Raw genomic sequence first — 17,916 nt, forward strand, 5'->3', positions numbered from 1 at the left:
TTGAGTTTATTCTGGAGTACTAATGACAAGGAAGACTTCAGAACTGCACAGGAGAAATGAGCTAAAAGAATTACATGGCAATACAAATTCTTCAGACATCAAAGCTCACATGCTCATAGGATGTTTGCTTTCATGCTGGTTAAACACTTCTAAAAACCAGCAAGATCTCCTTAAAATAGATGCCACTTCCTTGAACTATACAGACAGTTGCATCTCTTGTTTGTATTTCTATTGCTAATATTATTATTATTTTGTTGTCTTCTGCACTGCATTTCATGTCAGAGATCACACTAATGAAAACTCTTGAAGTAAAGTTTTATTAATTATTACTATAATGTAGTGCATCATAAATATAATACTTCCTCCACAGTAACAACAAGCTTAAGAAAGTTAGTAACTAGCTTTGGCATGGCATGAAATCACAAAGGAGAAGGACAAGTTAAGATCAGCACGGTAAAAGGAAAAAAACTTCAGTGTAAATTCTAGCAACCATGACCTTTAAAAAGTTTTCAGAAATTGTCTGTGCTCAGAACAGACATCCTGCAAGTATATCATAGTTCTTTATTTCACTTCTCCTTTCTCACCCTCTATCCATATACCTTTTCAGCTCTTGAAAAATGCCAGTGTAAATGTGCTGTGAAATATGTCTGCCACATAAATGTTCCTTTTCTTTTTATCCTTCATTAGGACATTGTGATTTATAATGACCGGCTGTTCCGGATTGTGTCAATTGCTCTGGAATGGTGGCATTACTCTTTGGATTGAAGCACAGGACAGGTACTGGCAATACAAAGCACATTTGGCCTGGCAAACCTTGCTGAAGAATAGCTGTGTCCTCCTTTGGGATGGAGCAGCAAGACTGAAGGGAAGATTTAAGCTGTCCTTTCAGTTTTGGACTATTCCAGTAGACTTTTTGTGGGAAGACTTTAGCCAGTACCAGGGAAAGGCTTGGATGAGGCAGAAAAGGGTTTGTTTTGGCAACTTTCAGGTGGAAATCCCCTGGAAGATTCAAAAGCACTCCTGGAAATGCCCATTGTGCTAAAAGGAGGAAGCAGAGACCTCTCTAAGGCCCTCTATCCCTCTCCTACAAAGACCTGTGTTAGGAGCAGCACAAGGCATTTAGACTTCTGCAGAGTAAAGCAATGACAGGCTTGCAGATGGAGAATACTAAAAAGAAGTTTTTCTTGCATTTTGGATGGAAAGGGAAAGGTAGCTGCAAGCCAATTCCACTGGTGGAGCTTCAGAGCAGCTGCTCATAACCAGCAGCACAGCCTGGGAGGTGAGGACCTCTGCAATCTGGTAGTGGCACTGCTCAGCTCCCTGCTGAAAGGACCAGAATTCTGCTTTTGGGAATCTAATCTTCCTTTTCTGCAGCTAATTCTGTAGCTGTCATGTTTTGATGGTAATGAATTGAGATGGCAACCAGTACCTTGGTCAAAAAGGGACAAAAATATTGAGAGGAGCCAGTGCTGATGAGTGCTGTGTGAAGGATGAGGAAGGGCTGGGTCATTAGTGATGACTGATGCTAGAGCAGAAGCATATAAATGATATAATGAAGTAATACATTAGGGCACAATATGAAGCCCCTCTCGACCTGGGAAATGTATCACCAATCAAATTCCTTTTCTCTTGAAGGTCTTCTCTTAACCTTGCAAGGAGGGCTTGATGGGAATTTCTGTCAACTCTCCACTTGCTTAAATGTCACTGGATGTTTTAATTTACAGGCATTATCAGCCTGGGAGTGGTAATGGTCTGGCTGTTAGTGGAAAAGAAAGCTTGTTATCAATATTAGGCTCTTTTTATTTGGGAGTGTAGGTTTCTTTGATTTGGTTTACTTTAGAAGAATAATTCTGAGATATTTAGAGAAGTGCAACACAAGGTCACAATGTATTTCAACACAATTATTTCATGATTTAAGACAGCAGGAGAGCCTAATGTGAAGCCCATTTTACTTTGTTTTCTTGAATAAAAATGAACTGTTGAGAGGAGCGGGCTGACGTTTCTGATGGCTCCTGTAAATCATCTCAGCTGTCAGTGGCACACAGCAGCTTTCAATGGAGAATATCAGCTGCTTTTTGTACTTGTTTAACTATTAAAATAAAGTCCTGCAGGCTCTGAGTGGAAGCTGTCCTGACATATTTATATTCTCTTTCATGGCTTTATCACCATCCATGCTGCCTCCCTAGGTGGATTAAAGGTAGAAGAAAGGGAGTATTTTTCTTGTCTTGGTTTGGCTGTCTGATGTGTCAGGGCCACGAGGGCTTGGCCTGTTCTCCATGCTAGATGCAGTCAGTGGCCACCTTCACTTGCCAAATGCTTCTGGCCCTGTCCTAGGGAAGCCCTGCAGAAGGGTGGCAGTGCCTGGATTCTGGAGTGGGGCTGGGATTCAGGTGCTGTGCAAAGTGTTTCAGATTTGTCATAACCTCTGATTGTCATTTCGTGTCTGTCTTCCTGCTAACACGTGAAGTTCTCTGCTTCTTGATTGACTCGGTGTTCTTAGCAGTTAGCTTAGACCATTCCAAGCATCAAACTGGCAGGAGAAGACTTTTGTTGCCTCTTCTCATGACTTGGATGTTTTCTTGTGGACTACTATTCAATAATAACTATTTATTAAGATATAGCATCCTAATGTTGTAAATAATTTGCTTCTTTTGGTATATTTGATCTTAATGTATTATTTAGCTGTAAGTTTCACTTTATCTGCCTGTTTCTATTGCATTAAGGCCACTGGCTTTCATGAAGCTGGTGTCTTATTTTTGGCATGTTGCATAATCTGTGGAATTTAGTCTATTTAAAAATTGATAAGGCATAAAAAATTATCTTGTACACATAATAACTTAGAGTAGAAAATGAGGTGCAAGTTTGGTACACAGGTTCTAAATTATTTACATTTTCCATAAAAAGGAGTGTAGAAAAAAATCCTACTCGTAACTTTCTCCTCTGAGTTTACCATTCTTCTGTCTTCATCCCATTTTGCTTGTCTTACACAATTATGCCATTGGAACAACCAAATACTAAATCTAGATGAGGATAAGGATTTATACTTCCCATTATAATTTACTTAACATTTTAATTTTCTGTCCTTTTTAGCCAATCATCATCTTTAAAGAGCTGTGTTGTAGATGGGCTAAGAAATCTTAGGCTCTGAACAAGAGCTTATTTTCAGTCTGGTCGTTTCATCACTACAGAGCTGAAGGGGAGAGGTTTGGGCTATGAATCATTGGAAACACCAATTTTCAACAGGAAAAACAAATATACAAAATCCGATCTTGTCTCAGTAGATGAGTTTCTTTCATTAGGAGCCAGACACCTCCAGGTGTCCTCTGGTGTCTGTTTGATTTAAGTCAAAAAACAATTTGAGAAACACATGTTGATTGCAATAATGATTGCTTAGAGTGCCTTTTACTTGGTTTTGGTGAGGGGTTTTTTGCTCTCAGGAATTTTATTATGAATTTAGCAAGGGGTATGTGTAGGAATGTGTTGCTACCTTTTTTCTTCTGCAGCTGGTACATCTATGTACCTTCAAAAACTTCCAATGTAGGCTAAGATATGTTTTAATCCTCCTTCACTAGCAAGTTCATGAATATCTTGAAACTACCCTTCACTGTTAATGATGCAAAATTTCCCAAAGAACCAACAATGAGCTGATAGGCTTTGGGGAAAAGGTATTTTATTTAGAGGGATTTGTTTAGAGAACCCTTTTTTAGGCCAAGTCAGATCAAACATGCTGTGAATAGCAGGAAGTTTGATCTAGGAGCTGGTTTGCTCTTTTATTTATAAAATTCTTGCATTGGGGATGTTTCAGAAGGCAGGTGTGAGATGGAGAATCGTGTATACATGTTGTTCAACACTGGTGTAAGATTTTTTTCTTGATTGAATAAGTTATATGACTAGATTTTCCTTTTTATTAACTGTCTTTTTTCTTTCACATAAAGTGTAGGTAATGTCACATCTGTATAAATCAATATAACAATGACATTATCTATGTATATTATTATTTAAACATTGCTCTCTAGGGCATAGTTTTGTCAGTCATGTTTTATAGAGAGTTTCTGTAGATTATTATAATCATTACAATCTGTGCAATGGAAAAATCCTGCAAATCCCCAGTTTTTGGGTGTTTTGAGTGGTGATGCTGTAGTACAGGTAAATGGTAACAGGGTCTCTGAATAACACAATCCTATAAGCATTACAGGAAATAAATCATGAAGAACATGCTGCTTAAAACACTGAACAAATGAATACTCTGTAGAGAACATATTAGTGCACAGAATTTTTCAAGTAATTTCCTGTGAGAGCCCCCTGTGAATTTATGCCTGGAAATGCAAAAATGTTAAAATGCATTGGTGTCTTTTGGAAGCCTGTCAAATGCACATTTTGTGCTGTCTTGAATTATTACTTCTGTGTATATTAAGCAGGCATCAAATTGTGCTTAAATCAAAGAGAAATGACTGCTGGTTTGGATGGCTTTTTCTGAGAACTGCCCAGAAAGGAGGGTGAAATTGGAAGTTGTATGCAATCACGTTTCTCCAATATACAATGACATAGACCTTATAATACATAAATCTTCTTTTGGGTGCTATCTAGTCAGAATGAACTCTCTAAATTTACCTTCTAGTAAAATTCTTTTACAAGCCAGATACAATTTATTCTAACTTTGATTTGATGAGCAACATTTTGTAGATCTCAAATAATTTTCACCCAAAATTTTATTCATGGGCCCCAAACACAAAGAGGACGTGAGACAAATAATTGCTTTCCCCCTTCCACATCATTGTCTTATTCCTTGAAGGCATTCTTAGGTGAACATTGTGCCCAGGTTAGTTTAATTGCAGCAATACCTTGTGCTGACCTGTACCACATATCATCCTTTCTAGACCATGATATTGTGATGGTACGTAAATACAACTTAGAATATGTGGACAAGATTTATTATACTTGGCGTCCTGCTTAATAATTCTGTTGTTTTAATACATTAAAAATTTACAGATTTTTTTCCCCCAAAATTTACTGTTACTGTCCTAACAAATGTGAGAACTTTTAGCCACAGTTATGTTTAATCCCTAATTATCATAAGCTTCTATTCCTCCTTGTGGAAGCACAATCAAAGCACAACTGAGAGGCAATCATAATTTCTTGTTTTGCACATGATACTTGCACCTTTAGGGTAAACTGGGATGAGAAAGGGAGGATAAAACCTCACTCTTTAGTCCACTGGCAGTTTATGGATTTCTGAGCATCAGGTTTTCTTGTCATGGAAATATAATCAGGATGTTGCCAAGGTGCTGGTATTTAAATAAAATTCAGAGTGAGTCCTAGAGTCATAGAATGGTTTGGTTTGGAAGGGAATTTAGAGATCAGGTAGTCCTACTCTCCTGCCAGGGGCAGGGTAATCTTCCACTAGACCAGGTTGCTCAAAGCCCTGTCCAACCTGGCCTTGGGCTTCTTTGGGCAACATGTTCCAGTGCCTTACTACTCCCACAGTAGAGAATTTCTTCCTCATCTCTAATATAAACCTGCTCTCTGTCAGCTTAAGGTCATTCCCTCCATGTCCTTGTTCAAAGTCCTTCTCCACCTCTTCTGTACCTCCTTTAGGCTCTGGAAATGGCTTTAAGGTCTCCTCAGAGCTTTTCTTCTCCAGGTCAACACTCCCAGCTATCCCAGCCTGGCTCCAGAGCAGAGTGGCTCCAACCCTCAAAGCATCTTTGTGTTTTCCTCTGGCCTCACTCCAACAGGTCCATGTCCTTTTTATGTTGGGGGCCCCATCTCACCTCTTCATTTCTTTCCATTTCAGCTTCTCAAAAAGCAAACTTATTTCATATAGATCCATTGCTGATGGTATCAACTATGCACATTTTCCTTTTGTTTACCATAGAATGAAATGACTGATGAGAATGTTTGGTGTAGAAACAGAGCTGCCAGCCTGAAAAGCTGAAAGGTGAAGGTTGTCAGCAACAAGCTTCAGTTGCCTCCCTTAGGATGATTCCACACATCACACTGACAGGATATTTCTGCTGATGCTCAGTCTAAATATTAATGTGCTGTCCTTGGTTCTTGCCAGCCCTCCCTCTGACACTCCACGCTACTTCTGGGTGTCTGTGCCTTTGGAACTGCTGCTGTTTTCCATTCTTAGGCCTTTATTCCTTTCTTGATCAAAATTCTTGGCCTTCTCTTCTGGGGACACGCCCCAGTAGATTCCATATTTGCAAAACTGAGTGTTTTCAAAGCTGGTTCTAAAACCTTTGCTCCTTGACCCAAAACTCCTGCACCTCCTGTTTTCCAAAGAATGAATGAAACATAGCACAGAGAGGAAATTGATAAAGGCTATAAAAATAGGTAGAAAGTAATCTCCATTTTTTAAGCTTAATTTTTGAGTTATATACAGTACTATACATCTTTGGTATATCTTAATTGCAAATTCAAAGATAAAAATTCAAATAATGGTGGTAAGTTTCTATCCCTGAATAGATACACCTTTCATTATCAAACAGTGCTTCTGCATGTCATTCTATGTTCTATATTTGCAAAAAACATGTCGTAAAGATGACTGTCTTTGGATGTCTGGAGTTGCATGAATCAGTAAATTGTTTATTTTCTCAGTGGGAGTTCACTCAGGACATTGAGGAGCTATTTCCTCTTAATTAGTTCCCTTGAGTCCTCTTATAAAAAAAACACCTTAGGCTTCAAGGAGTCTGTTTGGGGTCATTATTTTCTTGATAAATGTACTCCCCACCACTCCATATTTCCCAGAAGGGAGACTGCAGGGTAGAAGAATGTTGTGTTGCAGAATATATTCCATGATTGGTTCAAATTACTCAATTCACCCTGTATTTTCAAAAAAACCAATCTGGAATCATCAGTCAGCCACATCCAACTTCCAGAGCTGATGCCAGGCAGTCATTTTCCCTCAGAGCATCATTGAACATGAGCTCTCCTCAGCTTGTTTCTTACTTTGATGAACTGGATGGCTGCAGGGACTGTTCTGAGATTTGAGACATTTCATTTGAGATGTTGCTGCTTGTTTCCACCACTGATAGCTCTGTGGGAAAGGAGTGGACAACGCTGATTTTGCTCATACCAGGCAGAGATTATTGACCTGTAAAATTTACCATCATATTTTATCAAGCCACTCTGAGATGTCATTTTGTCAGATAGGTGTGCTAATGCAAGGTGATTTATCTTGTCTGATCTTTGAAAGGTAACCTGCAATCAAACCTCAGACAATGCTGAAAGATGTTGTCAGTTATGTAGCACACGCTGAAGAGACAAGAATTTTGTTTTGGTCTTTAGATCAACAAATTTTTGCTCAAAAAGAAAACTATATCTTTCATTTTAGACTCAAATTTTAGCTGCATGTGGTGTAAATGTGTTCATTTTCACCTGTCAAAAACCCTTTCATGCTCTGTATCTTGTGATTATTGCACTGTGATCATTCCTTGATAGTTGCTCACCTCTATGATTCAGAGTTGCCAAGTTCAACGTTGTGTTTTCATTTATTCTGCTGGTGCTGAGCTGACTGTAACAGAGTTTTAGGCTGATTGAATCACTGGTCTTAGGCTCCCATGGCCTAAATCCCCCCTAAATCCCAGTGTTTTATTTTGGCCTTAGCAGACTCCAAGACAAGTCGGGTAGAGCAGGCATTGCCAGTGGAATTGCAGATGTGAAACCCTGGACTGCAGCAGGTGTGTTCATGGGCTCCTGCAGGTGTTTGACTCACATCTGTGCCAGCCCCACTGCAAAACATGGACAAACCTGGTCTGAAATCCCTGTGGAACTGGGACTGCCCACCAATAGCCCCATCACCCACAGGCGGCTGGGGAAGGAGGAAATGCTACCTTGGAATAATGCTCCCTTTAAAAAGGGCTGCTGCAACATCCCCTCTGCACACAAATGCCTCTTAACCCCTCTCTACCTGCCATCACCTTTCCAAGGTAATGTGGAAACACTTTTCTCTGACACCAGTGTCAGAGAAACAAATTTGGTTTATTTCAGTGGGGGTTTGATTGATTGAAGCCTGAATAATCGAAATAAACCTTTTTATTGATAGGAGGTGCCCCCTTTTTTAATCCTGTGACTATGAAAATATCATCCAGACATCTCTTAGTTTGCAATGTGAGTTTGCAAGCCTCTCTTGCAGTCTGAATTTCATGCGCACAGCATAAGTCCAGCATTGCTGTAAGCACTGAGAACAGCTGGGAACAGAGAAAACGAAAAGCTGAGAAAAACAAATGCCTTTCAATTTGTACACATTATTAATACTGAACTGACCCATTACACAGCGTTAGGTGCTTTATTATATTTGGCCACCTCAGAAAGCAGCTGGAGCAGCAGCAGCGGCCAGCTCAGGCTGTAGGAATGCAGCCACAATTCCTGCACCCTCTACTGGCTGATGCACAGATCTCGGAGGGGGCTGCACGAGTTTTTTTTCTCATCTATAGGAATAAATTTCTCAGCTGGAACAATAACGTTTGCCAGCAAAAATTTTATAGCATCGTAATTAGTAGAAATAGGAAATTTGGGTGCTCTAGAATAGGAAAGGAAGGCTGAGAAATAGAAAATAAATGAATTCTTTCTTCTTGCTTAAGAAACTAGTTTTTGAGAACCACTGTGCTCGCTTTCTACTGCAAGGGAGTGCCAAAGTTTGGCATGCAGAAGGAGACTAAGCTATATTGTGCTAATTCTGAATGCTAGAGACATTGTTCATTAAATTCTGGAAATGCCAGATGTAGGGGAGAAAAAGTAGTATTCTGCAATCAAGACCTAGAAATTTGAAAATTAAAATTCAAAGTCATGTCTTTCTGGGTGTGGGATTCACTTCAGCCACAGATAAGTATTACAAAGTATTTGTACAGGTTTAACTTTCAGATGGTTGTAGCTGATCTTGTTATAAAAAACAGCTTCAGTTTCAAAATCCATGTAGAGAGCACTCTGTGGCATGACCATGGTGTCGAGAGGATCATACACTCTCCTGGGTTGTGACATCAATTAAATAATAGACTTCTAGGCTGCTGCAGTTTCTCTAATACTGTTTCTTTGTTTTGTTTTGGGTTTTTTTCCCCTTTTTTCCTTATATTTTGCTTTTTCTTCCTTGTCTGCCCACATGGGTGCCAGCTAAGGCTTCCTGAGCTTATATTATTCCTGCTGCAGTGGACAGAGGTATCTGCAGATGTTTTCCATAGAGCAGGGTGCTGTTGGTGTGTCCAGTTTTCCAGGGTGCCTCACCATGTAGATCTGGTGCTCTCTCATGTCTGTGTACAGCAAGAGACACAAAGGCCCATAGCCTAACATGCACCCATTAGATAGCTACAATGAAGAATTTTGTTGTTGCTACTTTGCTATTAAATAATTTAGACTGATAGGTTTTACAGGTATAATGTTACTGGGCTATAAAGAACAGCTCACACTACAGTGAGATTTTCAGAAATCACAAGTGATTTGACCTGCCTTCAGTTTACTTTCTTAAAAGTAGTTGTTTTTTTCAGAATTATTATTGCCCCTCTCATTGCCAGTTAGAGATGGTGCTTCTCTAGGTCCTTCACCTCAGGAGCTCTTCAGGTGTCTTTGCCTTGGAGATCCTTGGCAATTTCTGTTCTCCCTGCTTTGCCTGTGTGCTCTTGCCTGTACATGTCAATTTTGTGTCTGTCATTGTGCAGTGAATCAGATTCCCAGACATGACAAGCTTTAAGACTTGCTAAGATAAGCAGGGGAACGTGTTACAATGTCTGTACAATGGTATTTTCATATTGATATTATCTCCTGGACTTCCCATCACCAATGATGCTGATTAATGCCTTCAAAATACAGGAATGTGTCTTTTATGAAGTGCTTTTGTGCCTGCTCATTATTTCCTATTGCTTATTTTGGCAGAATTTCATAAGCACTCCTCCTATTGACTCCTCCACAAAACCAGTCAGTCCCCCACAGCCCTCTGGGGTGCTTGGCCTTTTTCAGAGGTCTCTCAATTCCCTGCAGGAGCACAGATTTGCTGCTGCACCTGCAGGCAGCTGTGTGGGTCAGCGCCAAGCAGCTGGGGCTGGCAGAGGCTGCCTTTTGACCTCCCTCTCCTCCCCAGCTTGGGAATCCCTATATGTCTGCCCCCTTCTCCTTGGTATGGTATTGTCTCTGCCCTGGGGATAAAAAAATCAAAATGGATTAGAGTTAAAGGCAGGAGAGATAAAAGAGTTTGCCTCAAGGTCTCCACCTGCTCACTGGCAAAGCCAGAGCTGGGCTCTGCCCCTACTCCCAACCCAGCACCCAAACCCCAGCACACCCCAGCCTCTTTCAAATGCAGCTCACACAAAGCAGATTGGAAGTGATTTACTGCTCTTTAGGAGTGTTTTCAAATTGCATCTTTTTCAGTTGTCAGGAATTAACTGCAACTGCCTGAGTTTTAATTAATGGATCATGTTATTTGGTGCATCTGAAAAGAAAATTTAGGACATATCTTTGGCTCTTTTGGCCAGTAGCCATAATGACAGCCAGGCTAATTATATCGGTCACCAAGTTATCGGCGCAATCGTAACTGGAGGCAAACAGATGCCAAGAGAGGCTGGTAGTAAAATCATGATGTATTTCACAGTCATCTTATTACTGACTGATTTAAATAAAGACCTAAAATGCTCTGTCAGTACAGAGAGTGTCAAGGTTCCAGCAAGTCTTAATTCACAGAAGTTCAAGCTTTCCTTGCTTATGGGAAGTGACTGGTGAAAAAGGAAAAGGTATGCCACAGCAAAAGCCTGTGGAGAACAATTTACTGCTTATACTTGCAAATCCAGGTCACATGTTCTTCTTTTTATACTGAATTTAGGTCTTAGGAAGGAGAACTCTCTGATGAGGTTACTCTGACTTCCATTTCATCTCGTGAGTGATGAAGTTGGCCCATAGTTCTCTGTCATTTGCTTGCTGGGTCTAAATGAATATAAACTGCATGTAATAGTGACTCAGAGCAGCAGCTCCATCAGGGAATGTCCCTGTGTGCTTTCAAACTCTGCACGTTGGAAGTAGAATACAGTATGTACTCAACATTAGGTTTCAACTAATTTAATTAAAAAACCTAGAAATTGGTTACTTTTCACTCAGTATGAACAGAAAACTCTTTGTCTAAATGCTTTTCATAATTTAAAAAAACAGTCTAGCCCCATAGTTTCCTCTACTGGGTCACTGCAAACCAAGGTACTGGTGGATTATGGCTTCAAATAATAACTGAAATTTGGGAAGGAACAAAGTCATAAAACTCCTCTGTAAATGTATTCCCAGCCACATAAACAAGGAAATGGATTTTATAATTAATTCAGAGTTCTCTGGCAAGCACAGTGTTGTAATGTGTTGTAATCTACTGATTAAGTTCCAGTAAGAACACTGGCAATGGCTTTTTTTTTATCAATATCTGTCTTTTAACAGCACCCAAAAGAACCTGAAATTCTGAATCTCAGAATAACCATGGGTGGATTGTGCTCATCTGAGCATCCAGTCAACACTTGGAGAGGGGTGAGTCTGTAGGAGCAGGGTTTGTGTCATCCTTGGGTCTTGTTTTCTTCCTCTTCCCACGTCCTCCAGCACTGTGTTTTGGAAATGCTGTACTTTAGAGAAAATTGCTTTTGAGAAGTTCAGGCTGAATGGGTGTTTGAAACATTCCAGCAAATCTTTTAATCCAGTAGGATTCTACTTCACAGAATGCTTTGCCATCTATCAGGCCACTGGTCATGGCTGTTAATTAAATGAAAATGCAAAATAAATCTACAGTGCAGAGATACAACATAGCCAATTAAACATCCCAGTGCAGGGTGCTAATGATAAAAAGTGAATGTCACCGAGGACAACCTGTGTGATGTCAGAATACAAATCCCACCAGATGACAAAATGCACGGCTCCCATCGTGGGTGGGAGGAAGTGAATGGGGTGTCCCTGAGCACTAAAGGGCAGCAGAGGTGGTGGTGAGGCTGTAGGGGATGGGAGTACTGGGGACTTCTGTGGGCTAGAGGCAGCTCAAGTCAGAGCACTCAGACTAGTGCTGCTAATTTTCTTGACTCTTGGTATGTGAAACTCTGACCGGTCTCAAGTGAGCCCTTTGCCATACAACAAAGAATTGTATTTTTTTTTTAAATGCAGTTGTTTTAGTACAAAAGAACAATACAGAAGAAAGCAAATGATAACCATGTCTGGAGTGCCTGAAGGACTGTCAGGGCCCTGTGTCTTTGTGCAGATGTGAGGGCATCTTTGTGGAGATGCTCTGTGAAGAGGGATGGCCTCTTTAAGTGGCTCTTCTTGGCAAGGTTCAACCAAAAGAATGGCAATAACTCAGCAGTTACAGCTAACTACAGCAGCTCATAGGCAGGCATTATAATTTCATTAAAGATCTGGCAATCCGGGCAATCTAAAGAATATAAATGCACAGAGATGAGCAATCTTAAGTTTCATGAAATCAAAGAAAATATTTAACTAAGTTATTGCAACACACAACTTAATGAGCTATCTTGAGACAAACAAATTAATGAATATTTAGTATTTTGTGAATGTAAACACTTCCACCTGTTCCACCTATTAGAAAGGTTAATTTTTTTTGAGAAACACAGTCTGATAAAATTTATATTTCAAAGAAAAACTTGACTGTTTTAAGCTGCATATTTCAATAGCTCATGAAACTCGTGTTGCATCAAAAACTTGCCTACCTTCAAAGCCTTGGGTGCATACTTTAGGTATCTCAATGTGCATTTTAGCTTGGATTGCTAGTTGGGAACTTCTTTCTTCTTTTTAGCTTTTGATTGTATGTTTTGCTCTTTTTGAAGGTTAGTTGCTTACAATGAGGGTTGTATGAAGGGTTTCATGTTCCTAAAATAGAGAAAATGGAGCAGAGGGGAATTTTAGACTATTGCAGGATGCTGGCCTTTGAAATTTCCATGGATTTTCAGTCCACGGAAATTTAGCTCTCTCTTAAATCTTTTAATAAATGCAGATAACACTATGCTATCAAGACTCAGCCGAACTAAATATTAAATAATACCAGTCTTTAAACCAGTTTTGCATTCCCTAGATTGCAATGAAAGTGTAATTCTTTGACATGCAGTGTATTAAAATATATTTAACAAAGTTCTAATCAATTACAGACCCTTCTTCCCTTGTTTCAAATGAATCCAAACACTCTTTACACATTTATAGGTAGGGATAAATGTGTGTATATCATAGAATGGTTTGGGTTGGAAAGCACCTTAAAGATCATGTCATTCCAAACTTTTATATATATATATATATATATATATACACACACACATATAAAAGTATGTGTGCAAGCCACTTAGCTCTTACAGGCAAGGACATCCTGGTGGTAAACTGATGGTTGAATAAGCATCACACAGGAATGGATACAGGAATGTCATATTTTACTATATTAGACTGTAATCTATTATTACCACATATGTAGGCTCAGCTATTGCTATCCTATCTCTGTATAGAGGGATTTGCCCTATACTTTGTTTTCCTATACTTTGTTTTCCCAGCCAAGTATCCCTTCTTGGACAATTTTCTGAGGCTGGAGACAAATCCTATTCCCTCCCACAAGTCAGTATTCCTCTTTCCCCAGCTGTATTTTGCATGAGAGGAGAGCTATTGAGGCCCCTGGAGGGAAGAAGGAGGGAGAAATGTTTGAAGCACAGCTCGGGTAGAGTGAAAAGTAGAGTGAAAGACAGTGGAAAAGTTCTGAAAAGGGACCCCAACCCTGGGGCCAGGCCAGAGCAAAAGTGGTGTGTGAATGAAGTGGTATCACACATCTCTGCTGTGAGAGGGAGTTGAAGAACAACTGAACGTGCTCAACAATTTGGTGCCATTTCTGCACGAGTGAAGATGGGTTAGGACCAGATGGAGGCTTGGTGGCCAAAGGTGGGATTGTTGCAAGTTGGGTGTAAATTGTCAGCTCCTGCCACCCACAAAAGGCATGGTGGAGAGATAAATGGGTTGATTTCCCCCCACAGTTAGTAGGGGATCATCTGCTTAAATGATAGAGCATTCCAAGGAGATGTTCATATGGTGGCTCAGGGGACCCATGGAAGATAAATACATCCTGCTTGGAAGAAGGAGAATAAAACTTTGCACACTTGGATTCCAGTGGCTTATCTAGTGGCAAGGAAAGTGCTGTTGTTTTATTTCATCTTTATTTCTTGCTTTTCAGTATAAAGAACAACCCAATGATAAAGCTACTCTGGGGTTTTGTGTGGATGAAGAGTGGCAGGATATCTCACCTGGTATTGCCCCTTTGGTGATAGTTTTTAGGCTGTTGGTTGGTCTGTGGCTGGTGGCAAATGATTGATTTTCATACACAAATTTCATTTATAGTTTTGATTTTTTTTTTTTGGTATAGTATTCCCTTGAGACTAACATAACGTTCATGGGATTGCCCTGTCAGCAGAGTATGTTCTGCCTTTCCCTCCTGTACCTGAGAGCTGCACGCTTTTGGCAACAGCAAAAGAGTTATATTTCTGAGTACTGAAGGATTCTGGACTTTCCTAATTAACCATGGACTGTAATAGTTATAGAGACAGGCAAAAAACGTGCCCAGGACAGAATTATTCCTGTACATGGGAATGTCACAGGATAAATTGTTGCTGTGTCCTGTCACTCCTGCCATGGGCATTTAGATCCAGATGCTCAGTGGGACTGAGAGACATAAATAGCCCAGGGTTGGCTGGGGCTGACCTTCCCTCCACTGGGATGTGCTCTCAGGTGAGGGTGCAAAAGCTTATCAAATTTTCGGGCACCTCCAGACCTTGCCTGGGGCTGTAGGCTTGGAAACATGAGTGGGTTTGCTGTGCTCAGTTAGTGTCAATATTTTAAACCGAGGTTGATGTTAGCAGAGAAAAATACAGATTTTAAACACAATGTGAAGGGAAGTCTCTCCTAAAATAACGGGAGATGTTAATGAGCTCTCTGCAAGAGGCTTAACTTGGGATGTTTTAATGTGTGATTGTGGCTGTTCTTAAAAATGAATAGACCTATCAGCATTCAAAGGACTATTCTCCTTTCCCTTCTGATCTGGCCTTCCTTTCTCCCCACATCCCCTGAGTCGTCAACTTTCATTGTCTGCTGTGATCCTAGAAAGCGTGAGGGCTGGGGTTGGAGAATACTTTTATTCCTCAATTAGAAATAGAGAGAAAGCAGTGAAAAATAAGTAAAATATTTCAAGAAACAGCAAGGGGAAACAAAAAGAGTCACTTAAGATATGTGCAGACAGTGATGATCCGACTAAGTAAGACCATGGCATCATCTTAAATTACACCAGTATGAAATATTTGAGTACAATCCCCATCTCTCTATACAAACCATACATAAATTACATAATTTGGGATTAGCAAGGGGCAGCAGCCCACCCGCGCTCAGGTGTGTGCAGCATCTCCACCCTGCTCTGGCACATCCCTTTGTGCCCCGGTGCTGGCGGGGCTGCGTGCGCTCCGTGCCGCTGCCCGCGGCCGCCGGAGGGACCCCCCAGCCCCGCAGCGGGGCCGGGGCGTTGCGGGAGGGTCCCCCGGGGGCCGGTCCGCCCGGGGCGGTGCGGGGCGGTGCGGGGCCGCGGCTGCCCGCGCTGTTCGCCGCGCCGCCGCTGGGGGTATCTTTGTACCATTTTTCATCCAGCAGCAATTTGGAGTGGAAACGTGTAATAGGGGGAAAAAGCAGGGATCTCGGCGGTTTGAGCGAGCCGTGCATCCAGGAGCCAAAAAAAGATTAACACCCCTCCGCGCCCCTCCGCGCCCCTGCCGCGCCCCTCGGGGCACCGCGGCGGCTCCGCGATCGCCCGCCGGACATCGAGCGAAAGGGATTCGTCTGGAGGGCACTTTCGGATCGGGGGAGATCTATTGGATTAGTGGGATTATCTGCCTGCAGACGGAGAGAAGTAGCGTTTGATCATTTCCATTGCCTGCCTGATGGTCGGATTTACATGGAGGTGGCTCGGCACGGATGAGGCTGGATGCCGGATGGGGATTTCCAGCCCCCCCTTCCCGCGCCCCGATCCCAGGAAAGGGCAGAAAAATATATAAAAATCGGTATAATTGGGAAGTGTCCGGAGCACTATTGGGAGCCCTCCCGCTCCCAGCGGCTGGGAGAGCCGGAGGAGGCGAATCCAGAGGATTTACAGCTTCGGCTGCGATTGCGGGAAAGCGGCCGTGAACTGGTAAATACTTTGATGCTCCCGGCGTGCGGGATGGAGAGGAGGGAGGGGGGCGGCCGGGCCGGGATGCAGCAGGGAGCAGGGATGGAGGAGCGAGGCAGCGCCGGGATGGAGCGGGCCGGGCGCGGGGCCGCGGGCAGGGCAGGGCAGGGCGGCCGCGGGGCTGAGCCCGGGGGCGCTCGGCAGGGCCGGCTTGCCAGGGCCGGTGTGTGCGTGTCCGCGGCCGGGGGGATGCGACTAGAGCATCATCTTTACTCGCTAAAGGAAAATCAATTTTCAACAGGTTTAATTAAAATTAATCAGTCAAATTACTTAATATTAATTGACTTATAATTAAAGCCAGAAAGTTACCTTGGAATCAGGAGAAAGGATGTTATCTGGAATCGTTTTAACGATGCGTATGGTTTCAGAGCAATTACATTCAAATAACTGTTTAAATAAAACAAACCAGAGCTTGATTATAGTGTTGCGCTCTTGCTGGTGCAGGTGACACATTCTGGACTGGCCATTTCGTTCTGTAAATTTGCTGACCTTTTGAAGGAATATCATGTTAGTTTGACACTGGGTTTGCTTTCTGGAAGGCCAGTTTGTTTTAGCTCTAACAACTATGGCATTAAAATCCACTAGTATAAAATGGAAATATGTCTTATAGAAGCTATAAATATCAAAGTGAATGTTTTTAGCACGTTTAGATGTTCTGAGAATTTGAAATGAAGCAGATTTTTCTTTTTCTCGACATAAGTGTAAGAAATTGTTTTAGGAATTATTTTTTGCCAGCACTGCCATCCACTGTGGCAATATTTGCATTTACCCAGAGCCTTAGTGGGACAAGACCGTACTGGTAAATTCAGAGCTAATTCAGAGCTAATTCACATCCGAAACCATGTATTTTTGGCAATGCTCACAATAACCTTTTCATGCTCCCTTAAGACCTAGGTTGGTATTTTTTTTTGTTTGTTTTTTACAGTAGCAGCATTTTTGGTGCATCCACAGAGTATTGTTATTGCTGAAAGAACAGTACTGTGAGCTTTGGGACATTTTCCCCTACTTTTCTGGTCTGGCTTAGTTGAAGCAAAGGATACTTATGAAATTGCACGTACTTTATTACAGGCACCTGACAAGAGAAAGACCCATGCACGGTATAAATGAGCATTTAAAAATAGAGCCCATTATTCAGGGCCCTGATTTTCAAAGATCCTGATTCCCATTGACTGCACTGAGACTTGTGTGGGCTCAGCAGCTGTAATATGCCGACCACTTCTGCATCTTTGAAATTAGATTTGCAGATTGGGAGCCAAATGCTACGTAGCCATGTTTGGGAATGGTCGTTGGGAAGGATTATTTATTTTTTCTTCCACACCCCCCCTCCCCAACTCTACTACTGGTGCAGGGTTAAAGAAGACTGCTTCTTAGTTACTTTTTGATAAATGGCACCGTTTTTCTTGGGCTGTGCCTGCAGATTGCAGTGATGTTGCAAAAGCAGTTTTGCAGTAAATGATTAGGAGATCCTCAGGTACCTACAAAGAGATCCCATTTATCCTGTACCTTTCCTGCGAATCGTATGCAGGCTGTGGGAAGAAAAATGAGGCTGAGGATAATCATGCTAAGTGTGCTGGGAAGCAGGATTTGGCTGAACACCTCTGTTTTGTGATTAAGTGAGGTAGCAGCGAAAGCCATGAGAGTGGTTCAGGCTGTTTGAGGCAGTGGGTGTAGGAGCCAGGAGAGGAGCTGCTCTCCTGGTGCTGCTTTGGTTATCTTACACC

At 41.7% G+C, this 17,916-nt stretch overlaps 1 protein-coding gene across 7 annotated transcripts in view; it reads left to right on the top strand.

Annotated features, from left to right (window-relative positions):
- Positions 1-17,916, top strand: part of NLGN1 (neuroligin 1) — a 429,421-nt gene that overhangs the window by 102,054 nt on the left and 309,451 nt on the right. For 4 of the 7 annotated variants that reach the window (XM_039713803.1, XM_039713807.1, XM_039713808.1 and 1 more), the window contains exon 1: positions 15,627-16,156. The exons of the other annotated variants lie outside the window; for them this stretch is intronic. The gene's annotated coding sequence lies outside the window, so the exon portion shown is untranslated. Of the gene's footprint in view, positions 1-15,626; positions 16,157-17,916 lie in introns of those variants that run through there. 7 annotated transcript variants of the gene reach the window in all.

The sequence above is a fragment of the Passer montanus genome, unplaced genomic scaffold (assembly GCF_014805655.1).
Source record: "Passer montanus isolate IOZ18808 unplaced genomic scaffold, ASM1480565v1 scaffold29, whole genome shotgun sequence".
Taxonomy (NCBI): Eukaryota; Metazoa; Chordata; class Aves; order Passeriformes; family Passeridae; genus Passer; species Passer montanus.